This window comes from Lissotriton vulgaris, chromosome 2_1, assembly GCF_964263255.1.
Source record: "Lissotriton vulgaris chromosome 2_1, aLisVul1.2, whole genome shotgun sequence".
Lineage (NCBI taxonomy): Eukaryota > Metazoa > Chordata > Amphibia > Caudata > Salamandridae > Lissotriton > Lissotriton vulgaris.
The window spans coordinates 1,438,308,338-1,438,323,661 of record NC_141687.1 but is presented as its reverse complement, the minus strand read 5'-3'; positions in this window follow the sequence as shown (position 1 = coordinate 1,438,323,661).

Here is a 15,324-nt window from a genome sequence, read left to right as displayed (position 1 = left end):
ATCCCGATCTATAAAGAAGGCAATCCCCCAGATGAATGCTCCTCCTATCGCCTCATTTTCCTCCTCAATGTGGAGACAAAACTCTATGCAACGATATTGGCCCTCCGCCTTCGACGGGTGATTACAGGACGGGTCCATTTGGAGCAGACAGGATTCCTCCCCGAGAGGGCGACTAGATATAATCTGAGGAGAACCCACAACTGGCTACTGGAGGTATGCAACAGAGGGGATCCGCATTGGTTCCTCTCCCTCGATTCCGAGAAGGCATTTGACGCCGTTCACTGGCCCTTTCTGGAGGGGGTATTAGACCGCTTCGGATTTGGACCCAAATTTATAAAGATGCTAGGCCTCTTATATACGGATCCAAGGGCGAGAGTCTGAGTCAATGGCAAGTTGTCAAGGGACTTTCCTATACGGCGCGGTACCAGACAGGGATGCCCCCTGTCCCCACTGCTGTTCGCCCTCTCCATAGAGGTCATGGCATGTGCAATCCGTCAGAATGAAAACATTAGGGGCTTCAGCGTGAGAGCGTCAGACATGTCTACAGAGAAGTTTTCCCTATGCGCATACGACGTTCTGCTATTTGTTACACCATACCTGTGCTATACTCAGAACTAGAGCGCTATGGGTCTCATGCGGGATACCAGATCAACTGGCATAAATCCATCTTATATGATCCCCAACAAAGGGAGGGGGGCCTGTGCTTCCGGAACGTCTGGTAAAGACAACTGAGGGGTTTATCTATCTCGGGTTATTCATTACGACTGATAGGGAGCTCTCCTTTGAAAGGAACATTCAACACATACTGCGCAACTTTATTGATGATGTAGCACAATGGAAACTGCTTCCCCTCACGCTCCTCGGTCGGGCGGCAATGTTTAAAATGATTACGCTGCCCAAGTTTTTGTATGCATTCCAGAATGAATACTTTCCCTTTCAGAACGGGGTGTTCAAGACTATACACGCGGAACTCCGCACATTTCTCTGGATGGGGAAGCAGCCTAGGGTGGCGCTCTTGATGTTGCAAAGGCACCAATATAATGGGGGGATATCCCTGCCCGACTTAGAGGCCTACTACTGGGCAGAGCACTTGATAGCTATTAATTAATGGATGCACGCCACGGCCACCCCCCCCCATCTTTGCGTTAGAAAGACACACATTGGATACACACACATACTTGCATTATTTATACGGTGGCAAGGGTAGGGCTAGACTTTTGCCCGCAACAAGGCTTACAATAGAGTTATGGATGTGGGCGACGAGAGCGATAGGATGAGAACGTAAACCAACAAAACAAACCCCACTGTGGAAATGCACCTGGCTGCAGGAACTCAAAAAATTGAAGGGATTTAGAAGTTGGGATGATATAGGCCTGTCGACTCTGGGGGATGTAATGAAGAAGGGAATGCTACAGTCGTTTCCCTCACTGCGCAACGAATATGGACTCCATCACACGCAATACTTTAAATACATGCAATTCAGACACGCGTGGAGGGCTGAGGGGGCCTTGACAGAGGCACTTCCAGATTATGTGCCCCTGGAGGGCCGCCTCCTACAGGAAAGAATATTGAGCAAGGCAGTGTCGCTTACATACAAAACAATAATGAATAACAGGCCAGATAGATTGGGGAACCTACGGACTACTTGGGAGCGAGAAGTGGGTGAAATGGGCGAAGTGGACTGGGGCACGGTCCTCATGCATCCCAGGGAGGTAGCGGTTAAATCGCGCCTAAGGTTGATCCAATTTAACGTCCTCCATAGGACCTATTTTGATAGAGCACGACTGCACAAGATAGGGAGAGTAAATGACCCGGGCTGTCTGAGATGTGGCACTGCTATAGGGGTTTTCTACCATACTCTCTGGACATGCCCGAATATTCAACTCTTCTGGGGGGTGGTCCTGACAGAGCTGGGGGAGGTGCTAGAGACCACAATACCCTTAGATCCTAAACTGACCCTACTGGGAATGACAAACGATGTGGATCTGGCTCGGCCGCTGCTGATCTTCCTGGTGCTGGCCTTAGTGGTGGCCAAGAGAGATGTGGCCCGGAAGTGGGGGGTACCAGACACACCATAAATAGAAGAGTGGAGGAGAGGGATGGACCTTACCATGGCCGCCAAGAGAGTTACGTATAAGGCGAGGGGGTGCCCCAAGAAATTTGGCAGGGTAAGTGGAGACGCTATCAAGGGCTGGATGGAGGATTATGAGTCACAAGGGGGCGTGAGCTCCCATGCTCCTAAGGGGCAGAAAGAGAAGAGGGGACTGAGGCTGATCTGTAGTGGGATTTGGGCTGAAGACTTAACTGTACCATTGGACTCTGTGGACTTTGTTCTTGATCAAAAAAAGGGAAAAGTGGATAAGGGGGCAGGGGGATGGGTGTATAGCTCGACATTGACATGCTTGATGTTTGTTATTATGATGCAAAATGCCAATAAAAATGTTTAAAAAAAATATATATATATCAATTTTAATATTGTTAAAAATATTGAAGTTTGTCAGATCGACTGAAAAAATATCGTTATTCTACTGTATTTTCATGTATTTAGAGTTTGTTTGGAGTATAATTATAGTTAGTTAATGTTATGAAAAATAAAATGTGTATAATAATTTTCAGGAGCTGGATGTTTGGTTTATAGGGGATATGGGTGGGGAGTGTTTTAAAAAAATTGATTTTAATTTATAATCAAATCAAAATTTTAAATTATAATTTAGAAAATATAATTTTTAATTTAGAAAAAAGAGTTTAGGAGTAAGATTTTCGGTTTATAGGGGATAAGGGTGGGGAGTGTTTTAAAATAATTGATTTTATTTAGAATAAATTTGAAATTTAAAATTATAATTTAGAAAATATAATTTCGAATTTAGAAAAAATAATTAGGAGCAAGATGTTGGGTTTATGGGGGATAAGAGTGGGAAGTGTTTGAAAATATTATATTTACATTTTTTTAAATTAGAAATTCAAATTTATAATTTAGAGAATATATTTTCTAATTTGAAAAAATATTGTTTTAGGATGTTGGGTTTATAGGGCATAAGGTTGGGGAGTGTTTTAAAAACAATTGAATTACATTTTTAATACATTTAAAATTTTAAATTGTAATTTAAAAATAATATTTTGAAATTTAAAAAATTTTGTTTTTGGAGCAGGATGTTGGGTTTATGGGGATAAGGGTGGTTAGTGTTTTAAAATTATTGAATAATATTTTTAAAAAAATCAAAGTTTAATTATTCAATTCGGCAATATTTGTTTGTATTTAGAAAGCATTTTATAGGCTATAAGGTTGGTTAGTATTTAATAGATTTTATTTCAATATTTACAAATAAAAAAGAATATTAAAAATTCTTTAAAACAATATGTGTTCATAGTGTAAATGTCTCATTTTAAAAAATTGATATTGAAATGTTTATTATTAACAGATACATTTAAAGAAGCTAGAAAATGTAATAATATTAATGAAAACATTAAATATTTAATTTGTTGAAAATAAAAATGATATTATTATGAAAACTAATTCTTTTGTAATATTTAATAGAGTAGACATTTATTAAAATATTTAAATTATAATATTGTAATATTAAGCTTTAGGTATTTTTTTGTAAATAACATATTATTTATATGTGAATTATAATTAGGGCTCCCGGTTTTATGGTACTTATTTCTTTAACATTTCCGTCTGTATTTATCCATATTTATTTTTGGGTCATTTTATCTGTATTTATCCATATTTATTTTGTGTTTTTCAGATAAATGATGTTGTAAAACTGTAAATTTCCATATTTATTTAACTGATAGACGCGCAGTCATAATTTGATGTCTGTTGTGTTTTAGCTACTTACGCTACAAAATATTACATAACAATACATCCACTGGTAAATATGAGTATTTTACCACAAACGTTTATTGGCATATGCCGTTATTTAAATACATTTTACCCTGTTTTTAAATTTCCAATGCTTTCCATCTGCTCAGCTGTTGGGCTATATTTCACGAAAGACAGCAGGAAAGTCACTTAAAAGAAGCCCAATTTTCCGTATTTATCCACTTTTAAAAATAAATGCAGACAGAAAACACAATGTTTTCTGTCTGTATTTATCTATAAAAATCCGTAAAAACGGATTTCTGGGAGCCTTAATTATAATATTATGAAAAACATTATTATTTAAAAAGATATAACAAAAATATTGCAATTATTTATATTATATAGTGTACTAAATTATTATAGGTATTGTAAAATAATTCAAATTGTATGTATAATTAGTGATATTACATTATTTTATTGGGAAAAAAATATATATATATATATGTGTAAGGTCTGGCAACTCTTTTTATTTTGCTGTAATTACAGTGGGTATAGTAAATTAAATATGTTTAGTGTCCAGCAACTACCTTTATTTAATGGTAACTGGGGTGGGAAAAGTAAATTAATAACTTTTGGTGTCCAGCACATACCCTGACTTAATACTAACTGGATTGAAAATAGTAAATTAATTAAGTTTAGTGCCTAGCAACTAAACTGAATGAATGCTAACTGGAGTAGGAATCGGAAATTAATTTAGTTTAGTGTCCAGCACCTACCCTGTCTTAATACTAACCGGAGAAGAGTCAATTAATTAAGTTAAGTGTCCAGTATCTACCCTGGATTAATGTTAATTGGAGCGGGAATAGTAAATTAATTAAGTTTAGTGTCCAGCACCTACCCTTACTTAATACTAACTGGAATGGGAAAAGTAAATTAATTAAGTTTAGTGTCCAGCACCTACCCTGGATTAATGTTAACTGGAGTGGGAATATTAAATTAATTAAGTTTAGAGAGCAGCACCTGCTCTGAATTAATACTAACGGGAGTGGGAATAGTAAATTAATTAAATTTAGTGTCCAGCACCTACCCTGAATTAATACTAACTGGAGTAGAAATGGTAAATTAATTAAGTTTAGTGTCCAACACCTACATAGAATCATAGAATTAATAATAACTGGAGTGGGAATAGTCAAGTCAAGTCAAGTCAAATATCTTTATTTGGGTTTTCCAATCAAGTTTAGTGTCTAAAGCAATGCCCAAATAGTTAACATTTTGAACATATTCGATCGTTTCATTATTAACAGTCAGGGCCCCATTAGGATGACGGGCGGACATTGTCCGCCTGCCACCCTATCGGAGAACGGGACCGCCCGCCATAAGGGTGGGGGTCCCGTGGGGGGAATTAGGATGTGCCCGCCACAGTGGCGGGCACATCCTGTAGTTTTAGGATTGTGGCGGGCGGTGCACTCTGCACCGCCCGCCACAATGCTAAAAATGCTTTTTTGCATTTGCATATGCAAAGCGGCAGGCACCGCGCGGTGCCCGCCGCTTTCCATATGCAAATGTGGGGGGGTACCATAGGTACCCCCCATGTGCCCCCCGACAGTGGTGGCAACCTGGGGGCCCCCGCAGCAATCTCCGCCTGCCTTTCCGTGGCGGCATTGCCACCGCGGAAAGGCCTCTACTTTGTGCCATCGTAATATGGCTGGCGGTGTCCATTGGACACCGCCACCATATTAATCTATTACCGCCGCGGTCGCCGCGGCGGTAAAGCGGCGGACGGTCTTTCCGTCTGCCGCTGTCCCCTCCGCCATCCTAATCTGGCGGAGGGGAACACGAGAGTGCTTGTCGGGCGGATTGCCTCCGCCAGGGTGGCGGTGGCCACCGCCACCCTGGCGGAGGCAATCCGCCCGACATCCTAATGGGGCCCTTAGTGTTTTTCTAAAACTTCTATGAGGATTAACTGACATATACTTAGTTTTGGACGAGTTAATCTCCAATCCTTTAATCTCACAGTAAGACCAAAAGGTATCCAGTACATTTTGTAATCTTTTTGGGTGTCTCTGATATTAAAATGGTATCATCCTCGAATAACAATGCAGGCACGTAGTTGCCACCCAGCTTGGGAGAGTCATGCTCGCAGTGCACCAGGGCTCTTCCAGCAGTCCGTCCCTAACACTTAACTATTCTTCGGCACAGTTCTCTTCTTAGTCCCTATCTCAGCCCTTCTTCCAGTGCTCAGTTCTCCTTCCTTCCCTTCCTGGGCCGCAGATTATAACGAGTGCTCCCTCGCACCTCTGGATCTGTCAACAGAATGGGGGGCTCAATGGCAGGGGACTTAACCGCTGATGTTTGCTCACTGTGATCCGGCTCCTCACCCCTCAACAAAACATCCGAGAAGGGTATGTACCGAGGAACTACTTCACATTCGTCATCAGCGACGCCTTTTCTCGCCCATTTGTCATATGGCAGTGGCAGTGGGACGCGCTTCACGTGGGACGCATGTGTCCACGCCTTGCGGCCCTGGATCCGGAGTGTGGTGCGGGTGGTGAGGAGAACTTTCCTCGGCTCTGACTACCTTGGATCCAAGCAGGACTTCCGCTGGTACTTCTTGACGACAACCCAGTCCCCGGGTTGTATAGTGTGTCCTTCCCCCTCTGGCCGCGGCTTCAGGGTGTCTGCTACCTGCTGATGAACATAGCGGAGATCTTCAGACAAGGCATATGAATAAATTCAATTTCAAAGAAACCAAATGAGGTCTATTCTGTGCTTTCATATCTCTCTATCAATGTCAATTTGAAGTTGAACACATCTCAGGCCTATGAATAAATTTGTGCACTGACCATAGGTAATACATTACATATCTGACTTTTTCGCTGTATTACCTGTGGACGGACGTATGCATTTACTGAATTCTAAGAAAAGAGAAAAAATAAATAAAACAGACATGTTGTATTCCCGCATTTGCACTTGAGAAACAGCAAAAAGGGAATTTCAAACCGCTATTCCTATAGCGAGCACACAGCGTCTAGTTTGTGAACCTTCACTGTTGTGCAAAACTTCAAACGCTTCTAATATTCTTTTTCTTACGCAAAACACCTATATATATTTGCTCAGGACCATGCTCACATATTATAGAAGCAGCAGGAAACTAACTTCTACAAAGCTATAATTTAAAAAAAATATATTTTGCTGAGGATCACACAAGCATCTTTCACCTTTCTCACTATTTAGACCATGTAACATTTTGTTTAGGGGAAAACCTGTTCATTAGCTCTAATAGGGATTGTCAGCTCAACTATACAGTTCATTAGCTCTAATAGGGATTGTCAGCTCAACTATACAGGCTAACTGATAAGAGACTTGTGATACCTGTGCACCAAGTACCGACCTATTGTTCCCTTCAAAGGTCAAATAAAGAAACACTAGTCTGGGGCGTCTGGGCGTGTCTTTTTATCCCTTTCATCCCTAGCCAATTAAAATAATCCTCAAATAAAGACTATCAGTTTATTTTCACAGACTAACTAATAAAGAACTAGCAATGTACTTGCACAACTACAATAATGGTATTATCACCCAACACTTGTAGAACAAAACTACCCACATCTAATTCCCCTTTTAGATCAAAGCAGGACAAGCTAATAAAAATTTGAGAAGAGGAGGGAGCAATATACATGTTACCTAGTTTTAATTTATAGGAGAGCTAGCGGGGAGCTAGCTTCCAGCGGGGAGCTAGCCTCCTCCCCCAGTTTGACAGGAGCAAATCTGAAACATATTTCACTTCAGTCAACACCATCAACCCCTGGGTGTAGCACTGAGCATAAACAAAAATCTAGGAGATACATAGCACTTTTGAGAGGGATAGAAAGCCTTTTAGCACATGTACAAATGTCATTGCCACAAAATGATGTGTGTGCCTGGTAATATTTAATACAATGTAACGAAGGAAAATTCATTATAATTAGTTATCTATTACAAAACACACTATTTCTTTTTTTTAGGCCTTTCATTCCCATGAAGGAGTAAGGAAAATGAAATGGGACTGGGACACAGCTAAAGTCCCCCATAACTAGGCACTATGCGACATTCATTAGGGAAATGGTGTCAAAAGAGAAATCTATAAAAGAACAAAAATTACTTAGGTGATGGTCAGGCTTGTGACACAACACCATGAGTACACAGTAGGACTCTTGTATTTTTCTTCTATACCATTTGACCAAATAGACATACACTGCTGAAGTGTTGTCTGTGAAATTTAGGGACCAGAACAAATTCCCCACAGAGGAGCTTGTACTAGTATCAAAAATAGAATTGTCAAAACAATACAAAACAGAAACATACATAAAATAAAAACAAGCATACCAAGGCAGCAGGTATACTTGCTGTGCTAAGCACAGAAAGCATAGACAAATCACAGTAACACATGCAAATGAGCTGTGACACACAACACGATGCCATGCATTTCATGCACAGTGAGCCTATAGCCCAAAACCCAGCATGCTGGCCTGCTTAATTTGTCAGGCTTAAAATCGATCAGCATACCTACCACGCAGAACAGAACAAACAATGTACAATAAGCCAAAGAAAACATAAAACACACAATGTATTTACATGCGTATAACATAAAATAATTCGCAATAATACATATACCAAACACAAAGGCCACAAAAAGGAAAACACAATATTAGTTACTCAAAGGACTATATTTTTCTCATGCATGTCATTGCACACTTAATCTGTCTAGCACAAAGTTGCATCAATACTCACCATAACACACAGATAAAAATATTTCCCATTGCACTGAAACGAAACAAATCAAACCACAAAAAAAAACAACACACAAAATATTGGACAAAAAGGCAACCACTTAGTAAAAATACCTTCTACAAATACTTACTTTAAAACCTATGCTTGGAGCTCATTCACACCAGTTCATCTATATTATCTATCATCACCCTATATACACTTATCCCAATCCTAAAGGAAAAAATAACATCCTTTCAATGTAAAAAAAACAAGTTCGCTTCTAAAAACCCTGTCTGCGGTCTTAGACAAGAAGCAGACCTAACCTCTTTTAACCTTCAGCCAAAAGGACAAAACATTTAGCAGCATTGAAAATCACATGACAATCTTGTAATTACATTTAAGACAGCATCAAAAAGGGAAAAAGATATACATTTACTTTCACAACTTTCACTTGTCATGAACCAGGAATTTCCATATTGTGCGTAAACATTTTATTCTTGTTATTAAAGGTACCAAATCTATTTCTGTACAGACATCTTTCCCTGTCTAAATGGGCCATTTTATAACCAATGCACTTTCTCATCTTTAAACAAAAAGGGGCATCTTACTTCTGGGTAAAATCACAGCTCTAACTGTGTTCTTTTAACATTTCAAACTTCTGAATCATACACATTTAATCCTGTTGCCAAAGGTATATTCTCACCCCCAGAACATACTAAATACTCCCGTGCACACTAGCAGACATTTGCACAAAACACACACTCTGCACCTCCACTCAGCGAGTGGGGCACTGGGCCCACTGCAATGGTGTCCCATGGACAAACTGCATACAAATACTGTTATACAAGTCCAATATATATACACACATATATACATTCCCACCAGACCGCTCTTATGAGCAACACAATCAATATTCTTTACCTACTAGGCGCTATGCATTTACCTACCCTCGCATGATCAGTACTCTCCACTAGGGATCCACTAGCAAAGTCACTAATCAGTATGCCAATCAGAGACCCCCCAACTCAATATTTATTTAAATAGAAAACGTTTATACTATGGCATGGACCAACAGTGAAACAAAAAAATCAACAACAAAAATGGACACAACAGACAACCAATAAATCTATTTTTCTTTTTGCCTTTAAACTGCAAACAAATCAATCACTCATTCTGAATACAATTCAAACAATAGGAGTAACATGTGCTTAAACTATTGCATCTGAAACACTCACTAACTTAGTTAGTAAATAAATGTTTCTCAAAACAATCCTTCTTTTCTCACACTAGGCCATTTTAAAGGGTAATTCTCTATGTCCAAGTGCAATAATCATTTTGAAAGTTATTCATAATTTTGTTCCTAATACTAAATCACATGTGTTCTGAACAACTGCATTATACTTGAGTCTAAACCAGCAGCAGTTTGTATGTATGCATGTATGTATGTATGTATGTATGTTTGCTCTCATAATTATGCAGACTCGCTCCAAATTCACAATTCACATGGCTCCAACTGTGTATCTCTGCCTGTTTGTGCCAAGAGCTGAGCCTCCTAGCCCCCACTTCACAATCTGCTGCTTGTCTCTTCTCCTGCTCTCTGTGCTCTGCGAACCCATTGGAATTCTCTTATCACATCAAGGTCACCTCTGCTCTGCTCTGCTGCGTCTATCCCCTCTCCCTTCTCCCTCTCTTATTGGGAGGGGTAGGGAAGTTGCCCTGCTTTGCAAGCATCTATATTTCCATTCTACATAAGCTTCCACACTAGCCCTGCTCACATTCTCTCTTTTCTATTTAACCCTTCAAGAACGGGATAAAATTCACACACTGTTATTCTAAGCCTTCCCAGCCCAGAGCTCTGCAACGTTTTCATTGTGGACTGAAACACATCCACTCAACAGATCATTCTTAAGACTAACTAAACAACTCCTCGTCTCCCCCCCTTTTGAGGCCCGCTTTTGCCGTTCAGAAATGCATTTCACTCTCACAGTCTTCCAAGAGCTAAGAATCCTGGGCTGCTAGCCAGCAGCCTTCCTGGCCTCCACCACCTTACAGACCTCAAGGCCAAAATATGCCTCGCGCTCTGCGTTCCTGAAAAGCTGTCAAAGACAATAAGTCTTCCTAACTCTTTCTAACATGCAATAATTAACCCTATTTTAACAAATACATTTATCTTTTTCCCTTTTCCATAGAGCACAGCCCTGCATGCACTTTTAAACTACATGAAAAATACACAGCAACAAATTCTAATTATCTGTGCATTCCTTTTTTTTCACTTCTTCAAACTTTACACTCTTTCTATATTCTATTAATATCAAAGTCAAAGTCAAAAAGCTTTATTTCGATAAAATTTCATTATCATAAAAGCAGGTTAAGAGAATTAATGATTGATAAAATGAATGACATATATCCAGTTAATAGCAACAAATATAACATTTGCTAGAATAAGTATAGTATAAGAAAATATTAAACAGAATTTTTAAGCTTTCTGGCTCGAATAGCCCAAGCCCAGAATAAAAATTTAGCTAAGGCACAGGCATAGGGTACATAGCTGTCCGAAACAAGTATCCTGATTGCCACATCATGGCTCCTGGTTCCCAGTTGTCGGCACAAATTCTTCAGCCACGCCCTTCTTGGTTTGGCATATTCGTTACAGACAAATAGAAAATGGGCTAATGTCTCTGGGTGGGCTAGACATGAAGGACATAGGTCAGTTTTGTGTAGACAGGAATTCCATGTTTTGGTAAAAGTGTTCAATGGCAAGGTACCCGTTCTAAATTTAAAATACAAAGATCGGGCAAACGGTTTCCCAATTGTATCTAAGTAAGGTTCACGCCTGGGAATATCTTTAAACTTCAAAAAATCCTCAGTAAGCCTTCCAATGGATACGCTAGAATGCCTTTGGGAGCAGATCCAATCCCGATATAAGTTTTTAAGTACTTGCTTTGGAGGAGAGGTTCTGCTTAACCAAAAGTCCAATAGGCCCAGGTTCGACAATAAGGATTTCATGTCTGTTAGCCATTTGACTCTGGCCCAATGTGGTGACGCCATTATTTCTTCCAGTCCTCTGGCGTAGGCACTAAGTTCCTCTACTCGCCAAATACGGGCCCATAATAAAAGAGGATGAAAATTCGCAATTTCGCCAATCTGAGTACAGCCAAAGTCCATAAATAAGGGTAAAAGTGGGGTACTTTGAGGGAGGGACATTATTTGTCTGCAGAAGTTATTCTCGGATTTTTGAAGAGCTTTTGAAGATGCGAAGCCCCAAAGTTCAGCTCCATAAAGTGCAGAGCTGACACCCTTGGCGGCATAGATCTCTAGGACTGTTCCTATTGGTTTGAACGAACTGGAACGTTGCTCCCTCAATAGGGCACCTGTGATCCTTTTATGATTCAGCAGCATCTTATCTAAATGGGGAGACCAGTCCATTTTGTCTGAGATGCGTATCCCTAAATAGTCAAATACTTTCACCCTTTCCAGGGGCTCAGTGTTTAAAATAGGGGGACGCACTTGCTGTTTAGGGGGGTTAAGGACAAAGTATTTTGTTTTGTTGGTATTTATAACCAAGCCCCGATCAGTACAAAAGGACTGGAAGTTATCCAAGAGTTTCTGTAGTCCCATGGGCGTTTTAGAGATTAGGAGCGTGTCATCCGCGAAGAGGAGGGTCGGTATACGAACCCCCGCCAGCGATGGTTCATCAGATGGAAATTTGAGTAAGTGCTCAACCACCCCGTTAATATACAAAGAGAAAAGGGTGGGAGCCAGAACACATCCCTGGCGGACCCCTCTCTCGACCGGAATACAGCCCGTTTTCTCCCCTCCAGAGCCCCACCTAATTTGGGCAAAGCTGTGCTGATGGAGCCTGACTAATAGGGATAGTAGATACTGTGGGAGCCCCATGTTGGCCAGGACCCTCTACAGGAAGTCCCGAGGGACAAGGTCAAAGGCAGTCTTTAAATCGATAAATGCGAGATAAAGACTGCCCTTGCCTATCACTACCACCTTTCAGTAAATCATCATAAGCCTAAAGGCCTGTTCTATCGTTCCAGTGCCTACTCTAAAACCGGCCTGGAAATCGGTAAGTATTTTATTTTCGTCTACCCAGTTAAGGATCCTGAGTAGAATAACTTTACCGACAACTTTTTGGGTTACATCTAGCAGGCTGATCGGCCTATAATTGGACGGGTCATCCCTTGGGCCTTTCTTGTAAATGGGAACCACCTCTGCCCCCTTCCATGATGCGGGAATGGGGGCACCCTTACAGATGGCAAGAAGAAGGGAGTGGATTAATTTGCCCCAAGTAACACCATCAGATTTTAACAGGTCCCCCGGAATGCCGTCAGGTCCTGCAGCTTTTTGTGGAGTGATGGAATTAATAGCATATTCTACTTCCTTCTGTGTGAATTCAGGATCACTGGGTAGAAAAATATAATTAATGTACGGAGAGGATTGACCAGACCCTCTCCCATTCAAATCATTATGACAGGAATAAAGTTTGGCAAAGTGGTCCTCCCATACCTGCCCCGAAATATTGCAGGTTACGAGGTCGCTATCCGGTCTGTTCCGTGCCCTTATGGTGTCCCAGAAGGATTTAGAGTCTTTTTTCATGCTGGCTTCCTTAAGGGTTAGCCAGTAGGCATCCTTCCACTCCCTTTTAGCTACCTGTAGGGCCTTTTTATGGTCTCTTCTAGCAATTTGGATTAGTGGGGGGGACTTCCCTTTAACTGCCTCTATTAGGCGGGATTTGGCCTTCCTGCACGTTGCCGAATACCAATCATGTTTACCTTTAGTTTTTAATAGAGATTTTTGTTTCCCTGAAGGCAATTGGACCCAAAAAAGGTCGCCTATGATTTTTACAGCAGCTTCAAATATAGCAGTGGCCTTGTCTGCTGCTATAGTTAGATCAATCGAGCCAATTTCAGCTTGCATGCTCTTAGCCACTTCATCTATTGCAGATAGTTTATCGGTATTGAGCATTATCTTACTCCACTTTAGACGCCTGCCACAAGTGGCAACAGTAATCCCCTGTTGGCGACTTAGAGGGACTGGGGATACTTCAGTAGGCCAAGGATTTTTTAAAGATAAGGAGAGTGGATTATGGTCGCTCTCTATGGTATTGGTGATAACCATGTCATGAACATGGCTCCAGAGGCCCCTATCCAGCAGAATGTAGTCAATCCGTGTGCTTTGACCAACTCTGTTGAATGTGGGAGCACCCTGGAGGTCAGATCGAGTGCGACCGTTTGCAGCTCTTAAGCCAAACTCCAGTGTGAGTGCATTTAGGTGGATTGCACTGCGAGTCCAGCGTTTAATGGGTGGGATAGAGAGGGTAGGGATTCCCCATCTGTTATCCTCTTCTCCTAGATCTGAAACTCCTTCTAGGGGGAGTGGTTCGTATGTACAATTAAAATCCCCTGCTACTAGGATATGCCCAAGTCCACTCTGCTCTCCTAGCTGAGCCTCAAGCTCCATCATTGTAGGTGAAATACACCCATTTTTTGTTCCCCTGATATAGACATTATAGAGGTCAACAATCATGCTTCCCCGTGTGCCCAATAGAGAAACACTAAGAATATCCGGTGTTCTTGGCTTCTTAGTGATTATCCTACAGTTAAGGAGTAGACTTATCCAAATAATAAGCCCCCCCGATGGCCGCCCCTTCCCTACCTTGGATTTTATTGCTGGTGCAAAGATAGTGACATACCCCACCCGGTGTAATGGTTCGATGGCCCATGTCTCTTGGAATATACAAATTGTATGGGCATCGACCAGGGCATTCCACTCCGGAAGACCTAATTTCCTTGAAATCCCAGCAAGGTTCCAACTAAGGATTTTTAACTTGCCATGTGCTAAGTTTCCGTCTGAGATCACAGTGCATTGGGGGTTAAATGGTTCACCGCTGTCCCTAATTAGTGAGGGTGATAGCACCTCTGAATCTATAGGGAGAGATGTGCCCAGCACTGGATCATTCGTACTGTTGTTATCACTAAGGAGGTTAGTATCTAAACCTCCCTTGGGAGAAAGTCAATCAACCTCATCCAATACACAGTACCTATTTGGGTGGGCAAACTGTGCATAGGAAGGGTTGAAAGACAGAGATGGGGACGGATCCTGCCATGGCTGCTGCCATTGCTGATTAGTAAGTGATGGCTGGGGAAGTTGTTGCCACTGCTGGGTAGGTTGAAAAAAAGGAGGAGGTAAGGGGTGGAGAGGTTGTTGCCACTGTGGACCAGCATGGTGCGGAACAAAAGATGGGAAGTTAGGCGGTTGCTGCCAATGGTTAGAGGCATAATGGGGGGGACGTGCAAACCCTTGATTGCTTGGCTGATGGAAGTTGGGTCTTGTCGAGCTGGGGAGGAAGTAAGATAAGGGGAGTGGTTTGATCTGGGTGGCAGGACCGCTGTTAGGTGCATTACAAATAAAGGTCGCAGCCCCCACATCTCTAAAGTTGATGGTAATTACATCCCCTGATATTATTTTCTTACTCCTTCCCACCCAATCCCCTCTACGGACAGTAAGAATTGCGATTCTCCTATTAACATGACCAGAGACTCTGGATTTCATTAAAGACACGGAGGCTACCATTATGCTTACAACTTTTAATGCAGACCCAAGCAGCCGCATATGTCACAAAGTAAAAGTTCTATACTAGAACACAACAGACCAAACAATAGCAGTAATCACTAGGCAATCAGCCTCTTTTAAATGTGGAGCAAAGGAAGTCCAAGGAGCATCCACGAAGTACAGCTTGAATGAAGATAGAAGAACTTGAAAATCCG